Below are 19,570 nucleotides of genomic sequence, written 5' to 3'. Positions count from 1 at the left end.
CACTCCCTCCAAAGTTGGATGGCAGCAGCATAGATATACTGCAGCAACTCAAAGCTCCACTGACAGCACCTTCCAAACCTGTGACTTTTACCGGCTGGAGGGACAAGGGCAACTGATGTATAGAAACATCATCCTTCAGGGCAAAGGTAACTGGCAAGACTGGGACTTTAGTCAACACATCCCTCAATCCTGGAAGGCAGCTCAAAAAGAGGTGGATTGGGTGGTTAAGATGACATATGGATGCTTGTTTTTATTAGTAGGGATTTGGAACACTTCCACTAGAAGTAATGGATGCTCAACTCAGTTCTTAGTTTTAAATAAAAGATAGGTACATTTTTGTTCAAAGGTATTAAGGGATATGGGCCAAAAGGCAGGCACAAATTTAGGCCACAGATCAGCCACACAATCTCAGGTGAATAGCAGAACAGGCTTGAGGGGTTGAATGGCCTACTCTTATTCCTACAGAAAAAATTTTCCAAATGGAATTGAATAAAGTTTAACATTAATTGGACAGTGGGCAAAAACATGGAAGAGACACTAATTGGATAGTTCTAAGAACCAGCATTGGCATGAGCTAAATGGCCCCTCATTCTGTACCAAAATCATTTCATAATTTTAAAGCAAAAGCTGAACTTTTGAAAGTGTTATGTGGATGGATATTTAGGAATAATGGGTGTTGTGTTTTATGCCTCAGCAGATATGGAGATGGCACATGCCCGGCACAGAGAAAGAGCAGGACCTTTGTTATGTCCCTTTAAAAATGGATACAGCCTTAAGTTCACTTGTTTTCAGTTCCTCTATAGCTGTGCCTCCACAGGCTCGACTCATTGTACTGCAATACAATGAGAAATCAGACATTCGAACACTGAACGATTTAACAATGATACATTCCCCAGATTGTGTCTCAAAATACCCTTGCTGCTATTCACAGGCATTATACACAAGACTGCAAAAATAAAAAAAACACTTTCACTCAGTCATATGTTGAAACCCTGGTTCCCACTGGATTAGCTTCATTATTTTCCCTCAGTCGAAAATCAGGCTGGATTTGGCTTGCCTGTCCAAATACCTTGTATGATATAGTCTGTGGCATACTGCAATTTCTTAATGCATCTCCAGATTTTTCCTAAGACCACTGCACTTTGTTTTAGCAGAAACGAATAATTAAATGCAGATGAGGAAGATCATGGCAGGGGAGGGAAAGAAGGGAGCAGGGCATTGGGATTGATACAGGGATATGGGGAAACAGCAGAAATCAGTTGGTTTAGTTTGAGATTATTCTAGGAATGACAGGTTTGACAACATGGTCGGTCTTTCTGGCCAGTAAAGCTCTCTGCTCTATAGAAATCAATTTCCCTCATTGTCTGGAACAAAAAACCGAGACAGAAAGGGCTCACTATCATTCAGCAGGGGCCTGAAGGGCCAGGGCAATGTATTAGCATGATGCCACTTAGATTGTTGATCAATTGCAGATGTTTCTTTTATTGCCAAGTTTTCAGCTAATTTCCTGAACTCAGTAAAAGTGAATTCCAGTAAGTTGGTTACTGAAGAAACCCACTACCAGCTTGTTAGTAAGCATTAGCCTCAGTCCATTCTCAAAACATGATCATATAATCTCTTAATTAAGCTTGGCATTCATATTTGCTTCAAAAACACCTTGAGTATTAAAACTTTAAACTGATGCTAGCTTACTGTGAAGCCATTACCCTGATAAATTAACTGTCTTCACCTTTTCACTGGTTTGCAGTTGATGCCCATACATCTGCATGGTGCCCAGGTGATTAATCTGGCCCCTCAGATTCCATTTTCATCTAACCACAGAAAGAGAATGACTAGTGGTTTCTCTCTCCACTCTTAGCCAAGGAGATCCTTGATCAACACCAAAATTGTCTCCAGCTTCTCATGTAAAAAAGTTACTCCTTGGCAACATTCCCCCTAAAAAAAGTCAATTTTCATGATTATGCTGATGACTCCTAGGTCCTACCTCACCACCATCTTGCTCAATCCCTGACTTTAAGATGTCAAAACAGGAGAGTTGAAAAGTGTTATGTAACAATGCATGACCACTAGGCTTCTAAAAAAATAATTTATCTAGAGATTTTCTAAAATTTAGTCTTGGTTACGATTTAGACAACAACCTATTTGGCACTTAGCAGGTTCCCACAAACAGCAAAGAACAGATAAATGTTTTTCAGGACATGAAGTAAAGTTTCCAAGGTGGTCTAAATGGTGGCATTGGATCTTCTACATCTGGCTTTAGATCAGTCAGACCCTGGTTTAATCACAATGGAAAGACACCACCTCAACTAGCTCGATTTTCAAGCTCAAATTCTATTTAGTGGCAAGATTGCCACCAACACCTGACATACTGGATTAATTCAAAAATATCCTCCCAATTAAATACTGGGAATACCAATGCAGGAGATGGTGGCCCAATGGTAACATCAGTGGGCTAGTAATCAGAAGCATTGGCTAATGATTTCTGGCAGATTTTAAGAAAATGGGATGCTGATGCCAGCAGTTGTTAAGCAATCCCAGGAGCCCTTGAACTGGAGCACCTCGCAAAACCATTTCAGAGACCAGAATCAACCAAATTTCTGAAGATTCTGAAAGCACATGTACATTAGCACATGCAAGATGGCAGACTGAATTTCTTTACATCAGGATGGAAGGTAGTCTGCTTAGTTAAGAACTTTCATCCACACTGTTGGGAACCTGATTCTTAGCCTCACACATTTAAGTCCTTCATTACCTGCCTTGCTTTCTGCTTCCAGGAATGTCTCAGGTTCAGATTTTCTTGTTACTTTCTCCCAGATGTGCTCTCAACCTTCCACTCCCATCAGCTCCTACATGTTTTGCCAGCTCCCCATAGCTCAAAACCACATGTCCACTTGCTCTGCCATGGCATAAATCTGAAGTTTGCAAAGTGGATAGCTTTGCCCACTTGTCTCTCCAGAGTTCTGACATTGGGAGTAATCCAAACTTAAGGGCTAGATCTGTTTTGGATGTTTACTGTGACAACCAGTAAGGCATTGACAGTAAAACCATTTGTTACATTCAGACAGAAAAACAAACATTACAGATTATATCAGGCCAATTTAGAGTGTCCCAAAAGCTTCAGTATTATTAATTCAATATTTAAAATAGTAAATAGATCACAATCAGAATTCACAATGAAGAATTAAGTCAATTTTTATAAAAAGTTTGTGTACAATGTCAACACTTTCTTGTATCAAAATTTAAATAGAAATAGACAAAAAAATCAAAACACTGGCAAGGAATATTACTTATGCATGCTGTGGCTCAGTAGGCAGGACTCTCGCCTCGTAAGAGGGAACGAAATGGGTTTGACATCCACTCCAGAGACTTCAAACCAATCCAGTACCAGGGGAGTGCCATATTGTCAGATGCAAAGTCTTTTGGATGAAACAAGACCTTAACAGCCCCCTTGGATGGATATGCAAGATTTCAAAAGAATTATAAATAAAAGTAGGAGGGTTAATCCTGCAGTTCTGGAGCCAACATGTTCCCTTCAGCCAGCATTACCAAAATAGATTAATTGGCCACTTATAATTTGAGGTCATGCTGTGTGCAGTTTCCTACTTACAATATTGACCCCACATTCAAACTGAGAAACATGTTGCCAACTGGAGTACTCAAAAGGTATCATGGATTTGTAACTGCTAAATAAATGCAGGTTGTGTTACTATTAACCCACTTTCACAACAATGTATGCTTTCCTGTTGTTGCATTCAAAGAAAAGCAATTAGCTAATACAACAGAGAAGGACTCAAGCTCCTTGGTAGCATGCTGTCTACTGATCTGTAGCCAATGCCCTTGAGAGTTGGGCCACAGGAATCAGACAGCTGGAATGGAAAGGAAGAGTAATGTTTGTTTGTTTTAACTTCTAAAGAAACATTGATCTGTTTAGAAACTAAAAGAGACAAACTGGAACTCTCAATCTCCAGGAAATGGAGGAAGAACCAAAATATCAGAGGAAAGCATTTACCAGTGATCTGAAGTTGGTGGATGCCCCTCACTGAGAACTACAGATAAAGTCTAACTGCAAGTACAAAAAAATTTGAAAGTTTAAGGGTTAGGGATAAAATGGACAAGTAAATTAGATCTAATCCACACACTGTCTGGAACAGAAGAGGTGGGGGGAGAAAACTTCAACTCCCTGGCAGCAATCTCCTCCCTCCAATAAACAGGAAAGCTACATTTTAGACTGATATTTGCATACAAAGAAAGTTGGAAGTCAGGAAGAAGAATGGAATTAATCTTCCTCCCCATAACTAAAGAAAAACAGGAAATAAGATTCAGTGATCATCTATTCATGAATGATGAGAGTGTGTGCCGGATGATAAAGAAACTGAGCTACAAGTACCAGGACTTCCATATTGCGCATTGAAGTGGAAGAAGTGCAGGAATTTGGTTTTGGTGCCCTAAATCAAGAGAGTCAGCCAAGGTACCCATCCTAATCATTGAACATAGAAGTACAAGAACAAGCTTGTAAACTCAACACTTCAAGTTCAGGGATAAGTTACAGACAAGGAATCTGTTTAATTCAGCTTGATCAGTTTTCTTAATCTCCATTTTGATCATTGGCTCAGGAAAGTCGGCTAAACTACTAGTGATTACAGGAAACAAGGTAGCCCTTAGGTCAAAGTTAGATTCATTCATTTTGCCAGTGGTTTTGTACAAAATTACAGTGACAACAAAAATGAAAGGATTTGACAAACATTGGAGCAGGAAAGGAAATGCTTACAAAATTTAAGGGAATAAGCATGTCGGTGGCAGGTACAGTTTATACTGCCTAATATCTGGCATCACACTTTATGTAAAAACAAAGGGAGAGGAGTGTTTACATCAAGTAAAGAAATGGATATGGGCAGGTAAACAAGGAAATCCAGAATTCAAATGAAATATTATCTAAACTGTCATATTATAGAAAGTTACTAAAGAAAAAGCAACAATTTTGGGCTTCATAAACAGGACACAATACAACAGAAAAGATGGTGCACATATACAAACCATTGAAGCCACAGTTGGGAGACTATGCATCAGATTCCATTATAAAAAGGTCATTAAGGCTACATAGAGGATTCATCAGGAGTAGAAAGCCAGATAAGAGTCTCTAGATAATAGGAATGTTTACTCTGATGCATAGAAGGCTGAAAGATTTAACTGTTTTTAAAATTAGAAACCGCTTTTAGCAGAGTGACAGTAATGGAACAATAGTATTCCTTCCTGTGTTTGAAGAGACAATGGTAAGGGATAGTCAGTTTAACATCTCACTTAGCTACAACTTGTAAGGATCAGTGAAGGAGGGAGGGACCAGAGGCTATTGCATATTTCACAGGAGAGTTTAAGAATATTTGAAATAGATTTGAGAGGAACAAGGCTGTGGTAGTTGAGTGGAATAGGATACAGGAAGCCAGACTACTTCTAATACCCTTATAAAATATGCACAGCCAAATAAGACAGAAAATGAATGCATGTCATGTCTAAGGCACTGGTTTTCTTCAATACTGGACTTGGTATGTGTTTGGGTTGAAATGCAATGTATACATATCTGTCAGTCTGCCTCAGTTATGGCATCTCTACCATGAGGGGCACACCTTGTGAACAGTCTTAATGTGCACTTCAATAAAGTCCTCATGTTGAACACCATGCTATGTTGTAGACAAAAACATGGTGTCAGAAGAAGCAATGAAGTGAGAGTCTAGAACTGAAGTAAAAAGCGTGCTGCAGAACTGTGAGCTGCCACTCCATTCAAAGTCACTGAATTCTTCACTTGTGAACTCAGGACCACTGACATTCCAGACAATGTCTGGAATGCTAGAATGACTGAAGTATGCTTTTAGGCATGGAACAATCTTAACGGCAGTCACTGAAGTCAGCCGGTCCAAATCCTAGTGGTTATTGGAGTAGTCCACAGTGACTCTTGTTTTTGACTGACCAGATGTAATCAGCTTCATCCATGGCCTGACTGGGATTGTCAAATGTCTTCAGCATCTTTTGAGCTTGCGTAGTTTGGTACTACTCACACCCTGCACTGACAGTGCTGTTCCTTTAGACTCAAAACGTCCAAATCCTGGAATTTCCTCCCTAATGGTATTCTAGGTCTACCTAGAATAAAACAGTTTGCAGTGAAGAGAAGCAGCCTTGAGGAGAACTAGGGATGAACAATAATTAGCCAGTGATGGCCACATTCCATTAGTAAACTAAAAATACTCAGTGAAAACACTACTCAAGATGGACTGCTGCAGCTTTTCCCCTACCAGCTCCTTATCAAATGATTGAGGGTACAAGACAAAACTGGGAATTCTTTCATGAAGAACAGAATTATGCAATAGCTACTGACGCAAACAAAAATCAGGATGTGTTCAAGTTAGTACATTTATTACTGTTGAGAAGACACTGGAAATATTTTCCACCCTGAATCTTTCCAAAAAAGCAGGGAAAAAGAAATTTTAAAAGCTTAGAAGGCATGCTTCAGTCCCAAATGAATGTTACAGTACATATTTAATAGCAGGGAACAAAGTGAAAAAAGTTTATTCCATTGATTAGGATGTACCATTAATCAGCTTACAGAAACCTGTGAACTTACAAAATTAAACAATGAGCCAATTAGAGAAAGGATTGTGTCAGGAATAAGGGATCGAACACACCCAAGACAAGAAAAAAAAAAAACTTAGTCAGGAGAGTAATTGACTTGTGCAGAAGTGCCAAGGTTATGAATCAACAGCTGGACAATATTAATGGTAGAAGAGACCAACTCTTGCATGAATCGAGTCAGAGTCAGACAGCACAGAAACAGACCCTTCAGCTGAAGTCGTCCATTCTGACCAGGTTGCCGAAACTGAACTGGCCCCATTTACCTGCATTTGGTCCTTAAATTGCTCTGAACTTTTCCCATCCATTTACTTGTCCAAATGTCTTCTAAATGTTATGATTATACCCACCTCAATCACTTCCTCTGGCAGCTCATTTCACATACCCACCACCCTCCATGAGAATTTTGCCCCTCAGGTCCCTTCTAAATCTTTCCCCTCACCTTAAACATATGCCCTTTGTTTTCGATTCCCCACCCTAGGGAAAGACCTGGTTAGTAACCATATCTATGCCTTCATGCTTTTATAAAGCTCTACAAGGTCACCCCCTTAGTCTCCTACATTCCTTGGAGGAAAGTCCCAGCTTATCCAGCCCCTCCTTATAACTCAATCATGCTGTAGTAACATCCTTCCCAAAGCAGCATGACCATAATTGTACACACTACTCCAAAATGTGACCTTAACATGATCTTGTATTGCTGTAAGATGACAGCCTGACTTCAGTGCTCAGTGCTCAGACTGATGAAGGCAGACATGCCAAAAACCTTCACCCCAATTACCTGCAAGTCTATTTTCAAGGGACTATGTAGTTGCACCCCAGGTCTCTGTTGAACACTCGCCAGGGCCCTATCATTAACTGTGCAAGTCTTGCCTCAGTTTGACTCACCAACTGCAACACCTTTAATTCAGATAAATGCAACTTAGTCTGCCATTCCTCAGCCCACTCACCCAATTGATCAAAATCCCATTCTACTGTTGGCAGCTCCTACAGACAAGGGCAGAATCAAATACTGCAGAAGGCATTGTGCAAATGAGAAGGCAGCATGTCCAGCGGTTAAGAACAAAAATTTTATACACAAGTATACAGCTTAAAAAATAAACCACAAACCACGAAAGATTGCCACAGGAAAGATAGCACTTGACGAGTCTGATGATTCACACCATACAACAGGTTGGTTCAATCAAGTTATGATATGATGGCACCATCTTAATGATGAGGATGATTTAGGGTCCCAGATAGTTACAGGCAAGAAAAATGTCACCCATTTTAGATGGAGTGAATCTAAAGCTTGGATTGGTGACCCTTAACATGTCACAGAACATTAAACCAATGGCCCAGGAACACATCTTATATCAGAACAAAGATGTGTTCACAGGATTAGCATGCCTCTAGGAGGATTTAATCGTGCAGTAGGTGAGAATTCAAGACCAATTTAACATCTGCTGAGAAAAGTTCCAGCTGCCCTCAAGGCCCACTATAAAGATAAGGATAAAGCTGGAAAAGGGAGTGATCTAGAAAGTGACAGATTCTAAAGAATAGATTAGCAGCATGTTACCAGTGAAGTGACCTGGAAAGCACATTGATCCAAAAAACAAACAAAATAAATTCCTGAAGAGATCTCACCACCATAAACAACAAAGGAATTTTGCCACGACTTGCAAAGGCAAATAACTTCACCCTGATGTGGGAGGGCGATTTCTCGCAAATGAAGCTAGCTGGAAGTAGCATCTTTGTGGCTATGTTCTGGAAACACTGCAGTATTTCAATGGTTGCACATGCCATGCGTTATATCCACACCTCCAGAAGACATGATCTTCCTGGTGTGGAAGATCTAATGAATGCTCTGCTAATTTATACATGTGCAGCTACAATAAAAAAGCAGCCATTGCTGACCAAAAACAAAAATAACGCAAGTGTCTAATGGAGCTTGTGAGGCAAACTTGAAGTTGAACAAGAAAACAAAATTAAAGTTACCTGAAGCCAAAGTACATGTAAAGATCTTTGTTGTCAATACTTAGATTCCAAAGACAAAAAAAGTGCTGTTGCAGCAATGCAACAACCAGATGTAAAAACAGTATAGTGCAAGAATATGTTGAATTTGCCAAATTCTTGACTAGTTTTTCAGAACATGAACCATTATGCAAACTCGTGGCCAAGAATGTGCAGTGGTAATGGGAACAGAATAAGCAGTCACTAAAAACAAGTACTGAAATACTACAAAGGTAAATGCATTACATTATTAGGAAATATCTTATGTAGTTTAATGTCTTAGTTGCCAAGTCATACTTGGTCAATGTTTATTTTTACGATATTACAGTGAAAGTCTTAATGTTAAAATCTTGCCATGTGATTCTTTCCTTTGGTCACTGGGAAAATAATCTAAGAGTTATTAGTCTCTGCGGGAATCATAATATACTCCGAATGTTCACTGAGATCAGTTTACGACTAGGTTAGTGGTATGTGAAATCACACCAAATATCTAGGCATCACTACATTTTATAGTACTCCATAAATTGAAGTATCCAAACGAGCTTTGAAGGTGCGTTGGAAAACAAAGTTATGTTGAGCCATGAGGTATTAGAGCACCAGAAAGCTTCAGAAAAGTAAGTTTCAAACAAATAAAAATGTCTAAAAAAGGAGGATGGGGTAAAAAAATAAAATCATGATGCTTTAAAGGATTGAGTGGCTATGACAGAGCTCCAGAGGACCAGACAAGACAATTAATTGTAAACTTTTATTTTAAGAAAATGGAATGGTCAAGTGATCAGAATACAAGGAATGCTGAGATGAGGGTTATGGGCGTGGAAGAGGTTAGAGGTAGAGGGGGACAAGGCAATAATCAAAAACACTTAAAAGAAGCCTTCACAGGGTGCTTGTAGTAACCACCATGATTCAGTCCTCCACAGAAGATTTACTTCCATAAGCAAGTGTCTGGCATTCTGGCTAGAAGACCAGCCTAACTCAATTGCGGCTATTTTGGTATGGGGTTTGCGCTTGGCATGCCAGCTCAGGTGAGCAGCTCAATATTTTGTCCTGTCTTCTAAATGCAAGTTTCTGAAGGCAACTTAAATGAAAGTGGTTGATCATTTTGGCTTGACACTTTTACACAGTACTTACACTACATATGAACAGCAGTAGCCCTGCCTACTCTGCTCCACAGACGCTCAGTATAGCAAATAGACATTTTCCTCTGGTTTCCCAGACTCACTCAGTTTGCTGAAGGCTACACTTGAATGTGCCCAAGTGGTAACAAAAGACACAGAATGTGCAAGTGAGGTAAGTGAACATATCTGCTGCTGATAGGATCTGGACATCAACTTAATCCCTCAAAATAAAGCCATCCTGAGCAGCTTGGCACACCTCAGTTTTATTCATGTTGACCACAAGACCAAGCAATATGAGCCCATGCTACATTGCTTTACGACAACTGTCCATGAGCTGGACAAAGAATTGAATCTAATGTCTTTACAAATTTTGATTTTTACCTAAAATTGCCTCAGTTTGAGCAGCTTCCCATACAAGTGATTTGATTTTAATCATCTTCCATGGTGATTCCAGCAGAGAGCATTACAAAGGTTGGTGCCAATCCACAGCCTGGTGATAGCAGTACCAATTTGATGTCTTTGCAAGAAGCCAGGGGAACGTCTAAAACATCTTGTTGCATTTAGGCAGATGAAACACTGTACTGATGGTAGTGAGCAGAGATAATGGGAACTGCAGATGCTGGAGAATCCAAGATAACAAAGTGCGGAGCTGGATGAACACAGCAGGCCAAGCAGAATCTCAGGCCCGAAACGTCAGCATTTGTGCTCCTATCAGCACAAGGAGACCACCACTATCATCACAATTGCAGATTCCTTTTTTTCAATGATCCCTATGGATGGACAGACAGATGAACGAACTGTCTGAATTTCAAACAGTTGCAATCAAGGAGTGGCGGTCATAAATTTTATGGTAGGAAGTAACAGACAGCATCTAACATTTTCTTCCCTGAACATACTGTTGTCATGTCTCCATCTGTCTACATATGGGCATTGTTAAAAAAATTAATTTGAGTTATACATGTTTCTTTATCATTATTGGTTTAAAATGAAACAGTTTGACAACGAATAGGGAGTTTAATTGCTAAATTAATAAACCCTGATGTGTAAAGTCACTTGGAACTGCAAAGTTCTCCCATTAAAAGTGATTCTATGCCCTGGGTTACTTGTTTGGAAACTACAGACATGAATCCATAACTGCTGCAATATTGCTCACCAATCAGCTTAACAGTGTGTGACAGAGAAAATAGATGTCAGCTGTTGAAAAGTAAACAGTACTTGCAAATTTATCTAGTGAAGGAGAGTTGCATATCCTCAACCTCACTCTCACCTTCACTTATCCTAAATTAAGTGACAAGGGGAGTGTAGGTGGCTGGAGATAGATCTGGATGTAGGCAGTGAGCAGGCCACCTTCTGTGCCTCATTGAGCTCTTACATTTCACAGCACTGTGATGACTCACTTTGAAGAGTGACAGACCTTAGATTGGTATTACCTGCCTAGTCTTTGCATGCCAGGGTATACAAATCTCCACTCACCGAGAACTGGGGAGTAGACAGTGTCCTTCACTTGGTTTGCCTGCCCATTGAAGTAATTCACATGGGTATAATCATTGGCATATAACAACTACTTGAAGCTGGAGAGGAGAGCTGGGTGAAGGGGAGGCCCAGTACAGAATGAGTCACCGCAGAAAGTACACAATCCCACTGGAGAGAAGTGCTATTCCTCCCCTACACCCTTTATACCTTGTTCTCCACCAGGTTCTTGCATCTTTTCTACATCTATCCTTTCAAATATTTTCTATTAATCCCTGTGTCATTTTTTAAAATGAGGTAAACAAAAGCCAGGCCTATAGAACCTTTAATAGTTCTCAATTTTGAAATCATGAATACTATGTTTTATCATAAAATGATAGCAGAAACCACAAATCCTTTTGCTCAGAAAGTGCTCTATATCCTTTTCATTACAGCACAAAATTGTTCTTATTACTCCAAATGATGTTGTAAAGAGCTTTAATATAACTCTGCTTTTTCCATTCTGTCTTTTGAAAATGAAGGCCTGTTTGGTTTTCATATTTTAATGTCTCACTGTATTGTACAAATTCACACTTTGTACTATTGGTCTTTTTCACGTCAACATCACCAGCTGCTGAAGTTCTACACTGCACACAGTTACCAAACCAAATTACTACATTACACGTGCTACTCCAGAAAATTGATGTGGCCTTTTTGTGAACCGAATTAAATTTAAAATCAGCAAAGGAACAACAGTTCTGGTTCATTACATCATCTCTCATTGAAGCCCAATTTCAACATCTGCTTCACACACCAAGCCAGAAGCCTCTGCCGCTTGGTGGCCAACAAAAATCAAATCAAGACAGGCTCGCACACCTGGATTTCAGTGCTAGCTGGCAATATATTAGACAAACTGCTTGACAAGTTCTTCAGAAAAAAGTCTGGAGGATGTGGAGCACACAGCTTCTCAGTAACAGGGTTGTGCATGAATCAGTGGCATCATTGTCATGGTTGATCTTTTCAAAAAACACTCCCTACATTGTGCTATTTACATCCTTCAAAATGATATCTAGAGACAATATTCAAAGTCATCTTAAAAACTATCATAACTGGCTTTCAAATCCTTCTGCACCCCCACTCCTCCCTCCATCTATAGCCTACTCCAGTCTTACAACCCTTCAAAGATCTGTGTGTTCCTTTAAGTGACCTCTTATGGCATCCCTGATCATAGTTACTCTAAGATGACTGGGCCATTAGCTGTCTACACCAAAAGCTCTGGAATTTCCTCCCCGAATCAGACTCCCTCACCTATACCACATCTTAAAGCAACCTCGGAGCTTCTGACCACACATCCAAATACTTCCTTAGGTGGCTTGGAGTCAAATCTTGTTTGATAACAAAAAAAAAAAGCCCATGTAGAAGTGCATGTTGTGATATTAAGAACTTGGGCTGATCATTCCTATTACCCAATTTGGGGACTGAATTAGAAAGTTTCCCAGTTTGAAGCACCCACTTTAGGAAAACGCAAGCCAAATAGTGGGATTTTAGTCCATACTGGGGAGGATTGCAGAAAGCAGTCAAGTACAACTTTCCAGCTGCCAATTCTCCTGTCCCCATGAACCAGATGTTTTGGTTTCAGGATGCTGGCATAAATATACCTAGTCAAATCACAGGCCGCTCCAAAAACTGATAACTGTATGCTTGTCAAGCAACAGTCTGACCCCTATAATCCTCAGTCTGTGGTAAATTAGCAGATCAGTAATACCAACAATTGCGCTCAATAGTCTAGACTAGGGAACAGTGGTCATTCCTGACCTCCATTCAGCAACCAATAAAACACAAAGGCAAAGTAAGATCAAAACGTATGATCTTCATGACACTCCCAACATGGTGGCTGAAGTAGATGTAGTTAAATTTTCAAAAGAGACATGGAAAGCACATTCAAAGAGTCCACACAGGCATGCTGGACCAAATATTTTCCTTTTTTGCTGTCAAATAGATTGCTAAAAATTGACAGTTGGAGGAACACAGACCTAATAGCTAAGGATACATGACATACCCAATGAAAACTCAGCCTTAAAATTCAAGCAAACATCATTCTAACACTAGTATTAGTCTACAGTTTAATGCTGGAGAGGTTGATAGCATTAATGAAGGCCATTCAGCTCAGATGTACCAGCTCTTTGCTAGAGTAATCCAAAACTGCTCCTATCACCCTTGCTTTTTCCTCAGACTTGTTGCTTCCTTTGCTGCGAATATCAACATCATTTTCTGCCAAAAGCTGCAGATAGACATTACTTTTGACAAAATAGGCTATTCTCTGACAATACAGTATACCAACTTCATTCCTCAGCAATTATGTCAAATGCATGATCCCACAGAGCAAATACCTTTTATCTAATAATCCTATTAAATCTGTTTAAAATTCTCATGAAAACTTTACCTTGGTGTTTTTAGAAACAGTCCCAGCATTATTATCCTCCCCTCATTTCCAGTTTTCAATTCCTGATGTCATCCTGGAGAATCAACAGCATCTGTTTGCTATTTTAGTGTTCCTTCCAAAACTGAGCCCTAAAATTCCACACAGTAACAGTGATCTAGGTGACATTATCTATAACAGAATCTTCACCCTCTGCCCCTACTTTTAACACCCAGATTCTGTTGGCCTTTCTGACTTAATCCTAGGATGCAGCATGGGGACTAATATGCTGAATTCCTAGGCATCGCACACAGACAAATCCTTTGGTTCAACTAGTCAATGCTGACCATAATCCAGAACTAAACTAGTCCCACCTGTCTACACAGCCCACATCCAAAAATTCTTTATTTATGTACTTGTTCAAAAATGCGTTTTAAATCTAACCAGACTCATTAACCACTTCCTATGGAAGTTCATTCCATACATGAACCACTGTTTAGAAAACTGCCCTTCATGTCTTAAAATCTTTCCCTTACACCTTACAAATAGGCCCTCTGGTCTTGAAATCCCACACCCAGGGGAAAAGACACCTGCCATTCAGCTTATCCATAACCCTTTTGATTTTATAAACCTTTATTAAAAAAAGGTTACCTCTCAGCCTCCTAATGCACCAGTGAAGGAAGCCCCAGCCTATTCCCATAACTCAAAGCCTCCATTCCTGGCAGAGCTTGTCTGAAACCCCTCCAGTTAAAAATATCCTTGCTATAACAAAGACCAGAACTGCATACAATACTCCAGAAAAAGGCCTCAATGTCCTTAAGTATCTTCCGAATGAGTATCCTCCCATTTCTCAATTTACCAAACATTAACATAGATATATTTATTTTCCTCACCCGGATCAAAACAATCTATACCAAGAAATAAACATGGACTTTGCAATAGATGCAGATTCATTTAGTCTCAGCAAAACTGAAAATCCAAACTACTCCCATCAGATGGTTTGTTGGATCATTTCGGATGTACAAAACTTCAAGCCACCTTTCAGTATGATCCCACTATCTTTAACAAAGAAATACAAGAATAAGGCAGGCCATTCAGGCCTACGGTCAGATCTGTCCTTCAATGGATGATATATCTGTACCTTAGTTTTATTTACTTACCTTGGTTGCATGGTCCTGAATTCCCTTGGATAGAATTTAGTAACTAGCTAAATGTTAAGGTAGTAAACACCACAGCTAAACAATTGATTAAAGATTGGTGTCAAAATTTGCAGGAGACACAAGAGGGATTACAAATAAATGCACTGTTGCACAATTGAGAGTGTAGGTCCTGCAGAAAATATACACGATTAGAATTGCATTTCCACACAAACCAAAGTCTAGCTTGACAATTTCTCCTCAGTGTATTACCAGACCTCAGCTAAGATGTTGTTTCTTCTTGAAAGAGTTAATGGTCTAAACATAACTTAAGCATTCTAACACATTCAAAACAGTTGCCATATTCGGTCATCCATCTCCTCCGTTCATGTTTGATGCACTGGCTTCCAGTCTGGCAACACCCAAATACAAATATTTTCATAAATAAAAGCAAGAGTGCTGGAGAAACTTATTCTCTCCCAACAGGTATGGCCAGGTTTGCGATCTTCTCTAGCCCTCAGTTTTTATTTCAGTAGCAGCAGTATTTTGCTTTTATAACATTTTCATCTCCTTGTTTTCCAACTCCATAATTCCCACCTCCACATTTCTCATCACCTCCAGTCCACAAATTCCCTCAAAAGAAAAAGAAAAGGCACTCTTATTTACAGCCCTTTGCATATCACAATTTTCATTGCTCCAATATTGGCACCTGTGTTTTTAGCTGCCTCAATCCAAAAATGTACAAATAATACAAATTAAATCTTTACCTCTGACTGAGATTTTTATGCACCTTTGACATAAATAATTTCAAAGGACTTCACAGAATTATAAAACAAAAGTATGACTGAACCAAAAGGAGACCAAGTGGCCCACTGCATCAACAGCCAAAAGGTCAGTCTACACTAATTCCATTTTCAAGCTTGCAGCCCATAGCACTCATATCTAAATATTGCTCAAATGTTACCAGATTACAAACTTACCCACTCTTTCCGACAGTAATTCTAGACTCCTACTACCCTCTGCATGAAAAAATTTCCCAACTCTCCACTCAACATAATAAGTCTTTACATTATATCTACTTGGTGATCAATTCCTCTGCTAACGGAAAACAGCTTTCCTACCTAACCTGTTTCTCAGGAACTTACACACCTTTTGTCAGGTTCCCCTTTCAATCTCTGCTCCTCCAATGAACATAATGATCCCCCACCCAATCTTTTCACATTGCTCAGATCCTCCAACACAGGTTACCTCCTGGCAAACCTCCAGAAGTACTCAGATGACCAAAGGCTTAGTCAGGGAGTATCTGAAAAGGAAGAAAGCCAGTTGGAGCTTCAGGGACAGAACTCAACCTGTGACTGAGGCAACTGATGACAAAGATAGAGAAATTAGAATTGGTCATCCACAGGGTTGTAGCCACATGAAAATTACAGAGATACGCACTGAGGAGCAAGGTTTTGGAGCAATTTAGGAAGAATGAGAATTTTAAAGTCAAGACAATGCTTCTTTTCCCCCCTCTATTCATTCATGGATGAGGGCATCGCTGGGCTAGGCAGCATTTATTGCCCATCTCCAGTTGTGTGGAGGGCAGCTTAGAGTCAACCACATTGCTGCAAATCTGGAGGCACATGTAAGCCACACCAGGTAAGGATGGCAGTTGCTTCCCTAAGGACATTAGTGAACCCAGATGGGTTTTTCCTGACATTCAACAATGGATTCAGAGTTATCATTAGATCCTTAGTTCTGCTGTGGTGGAGTTGAACTCTGGTCCCTAGAATGTTATCTGGGTCTCTGGATTAATAGTGCAGTAATAATACCACTACACCATTGCCTCCCCTGACACAGCCAGCAAGAATGATAAGCTGAGGAATCAGAATCTGATACTAACTACATTATAGTAGCCAAATTTTAGTCGATTAAAGTTATGGCATGTTAGAATATGGGTGACCATCCAATGTCTTGTTAGAATGACTGAATCTGTGAGTATGAATGAGGGGTTCAGCAACAAATAGGCAAAGTTAGGAGCAAAGATGGACATTACTACAGAGGTGGAAAAGGTAGTCTCAGTGGCAACATAAATATTCAATTAAAAAGGTTAGCTTGTGAACAAACTGGCTTAGTCTTAGGCTGTCGCTGGGAAGAGTGATGGATTCAGTGACAAGATTGAGATATTTCAAGTAGGGATAGAAAACCATAGCTTTAGCTTTCCCAATATTTAAACTAGAGGAAAATTCTGCTTATCTAGACGGCAAGTAAGCAACCCAAGAATCCAGCAAAAGTAGAGGAATTGAGAGAGGTGGTACCGAAGTGGAGATGGGTAACAGTCGGGTAAATGTGAAAGTTATCACTGTTTTTCAATGCTGTGGAATGGAGGAAGCCAAGAATAGATCCTTGGGAGATTACTTGAAAAAATGTTATGCCATTACAAGTGATTGTCTGCCCTCAATTAAATAAGAATGGAACCAGGGGAAAGCAGTTGTCCCCAGCTGGGTAACAACTTAGTCAATCACATCAAAGTTTATTTTTAATCACAATTTTATTTATGATTTAAATAAGAGCTGTTTTGGCAATTTACTGAGGCAAGACCCTGATTGGACAGATTCAAACGTGGACGTTACAAAAAGATATACATTGCTTTGAAAGGTCTTGGGATCAGCTAATACAAAAAGCTGTTATATAACTACAAGCCAGACAGGAGTTCCACACACTGATTCTAGGCTAATTGTGTCACCCAGCCTTAACCCACCTCCTATAATCAAACAAATTCCTGCCCAGAACCCACAGCTATGAATATGCTACATAATTGATGGTTAAGAATCCTACATCCATCAGATTTGTGCAAAACCCTACACTGGGCAAGTGTTCCCTAGTTTCATTTAGCTTTTGTGGCACAGCAAGAGAGTTCCTGCCTCTGAGATAGACGGGCAGGAGCAGGTTCGAGTCCAAATTGCTTCAGAGATGAGTAATCATATCTCTGAACAGGTTGATTAAAATAAAATCCAACATCTGTCCACGCCCTGCTCGGTTCTGAAAACTGCCTTTAACAGTCCCGATATTAAATCCACCCTAGCCACACCCTAAAACTGACAACTGTCAATCATTCAGCCGATTGATACTATCTACCCCAGTGCCTAGCACGTCTACTGTAAGTGTTTTAGTTGATAATGTTGGGCTTCACTAGTGTGATAATGGAAAAGAGTTCCCAGACCTGAAAGAAAAACATCAAACCTACGAGGGAAAGAAAGGTGTAATTAATAATGACAAATGCTGGTGTAAACAAATCCCAGAAACGTCAACCACACATCTGCAAATTACATAGGTACTCCAATCTGGATGTTTTAAAACCCTTAGCAAAATAACCAAAAGGAGTTTGGACGTGACAATGGGAATCTTGGGGCGACAATGTAAAAGGAGGCTTAGATGTTCCGCCGCTTGGGCGGGGGTGAAAAAATAGCAAAGCCACACAACGATACAGTTTTGTCGCTGCTGAGGCGCTCTCTCCATCGCTCTGCCTGCCCCGTTAATCAATTGCTGCAGCCTCACTGTCTCAATCCATAGGAATCACACACATACACACCAACCCCAATTGCATTTACCGAAGAGAAACGAGGGAGTGAGAAATCAAAATTCCTCACCCCTCCCATGGATCAGCAAGTTGCGCTTTTACAAACAGAATGCCCGTTCCCACCACCCCCCCCCCTTGACAATCCCTGCAAGTGACACTTGAACCATGCAAAGAGATGCACGACAGGTTGGAATTGTTGCGCCCGCTCATTCTACGTAGAAATAAAGCAGAACATTGCGGTGGCGTAAAACTAGATTTAAAAAGACAGAAAACGGTGGAAACACTCAATAGGCCGGGCAGCTCGAACGGAAACCCATAAATGTGCTGACTGACAGTTTCCAGCGTTTTCCGTTTTTATTTCTTATTCTACGAAAGGATCAGATTTGAGAGCGCCGCCTGGCTCTCCAGGCTGAAGCCCAGTGAGTTTGTTCATCGATTCCCAGCAACTGACGTAAAAAAAATCATTTTCTCATCAACACTGGATCGTGTCTCTATCATTTAACAGACAGAAATATTCCTGTGTCACAGACATTCATCTGTAACTTTTCATTAGCGACTGTGTTAATTTGAAAATATCATTCTAAGAATACTAGATGATTTAACAAACACTACATTAATCAATGATCTTTAAATAAAAGGATAACATTCACAAATACCCTACAAATGTAAAACATACGTTGCAAATCGACTTCCATTCATTGAATATTTGAAAAGGATTGCTACTTAAACGCTAGTGTAATGATTTTATTTTCCAGCAGCTGGGGCGTTACCCGGTGCTGTCTTGACTTACCAGAAACTGCAATAAGGAAGGAGCAAAAAAAGCCGCAATCAGTAGCAGATAAACAAATAAAACATAACAAACGTTAAACAAAGTCTGACTGCTTCAATAATTCTCGGCAATTTCAATGGTAAATGACTGCTACTCCTATTTAAAGCGTTAAATAACAATCAATGGCGCTCTATCTCTCGGTGTTTGTGTCTGGCTCCCACTTTCAAAAGTTCCTGCAATTTCAGCTATCGCAGTTAGCCGGAGCTGCGCGCGCACCACAGACTCAAGTTACTATGACCCACACATCCCGCCCATCAGACCGTAACCGCACCTGAACATAACCCTCCCATTGGTTCCGCTGTGACCAGCAACACCGCCCAGATGTTGCCAGGAACGAGCAATGATTGGTTCCTATAACCTTTCATCATCCGTTTAAATAATTTAAACGGTTAGGGGGAGGACGCTAATAGTTGACTGGAGTTGGCGATCTATTTCAAACGTGCCCTGACAGAA

At 40.1% G+C, this 19,570-nt stretch overlaps 1 protein-coding gene across 1 annotated transcript in view; it reads right to left on the bottom strand.

Moving 5' to 3' along the window:
• Window positions 1-19,330, bottom strand: part of LOC125459350 (GTPase HRas) — a 60,351-nt gene extending 41,021 nt beyond the window's left edge. The window contains 1 exon segment of the mRNA XM_048545716.2: window positions 19,079-19,330. The gene's annotated coding sequence lies outside the window, so the exon portion shown is untranslated.
• Between the last annotated feature and the right edge of the window lie 240 nt (window positions 19,331-19,570).

This window comes from Stegostoma tigrinum, chromosome 17 (assembly GCF_030684315.1).
Source record: "Stegostoma tigrinum isolate sSteTig4 chromosome 17, sSteTig4.hap1, whole genome shotgun sequence".
Classification (NCBI taxonomy): Eukaryota; Metazoa; Chordata; class Chondrichthyes; order Orectolobiformes; family Stegostomatidae; genus Stegostoma; species Stegostoma tigrinum.
This window is presented reverse-complemented; position numbering and strand designations above follow the sequence as displayed.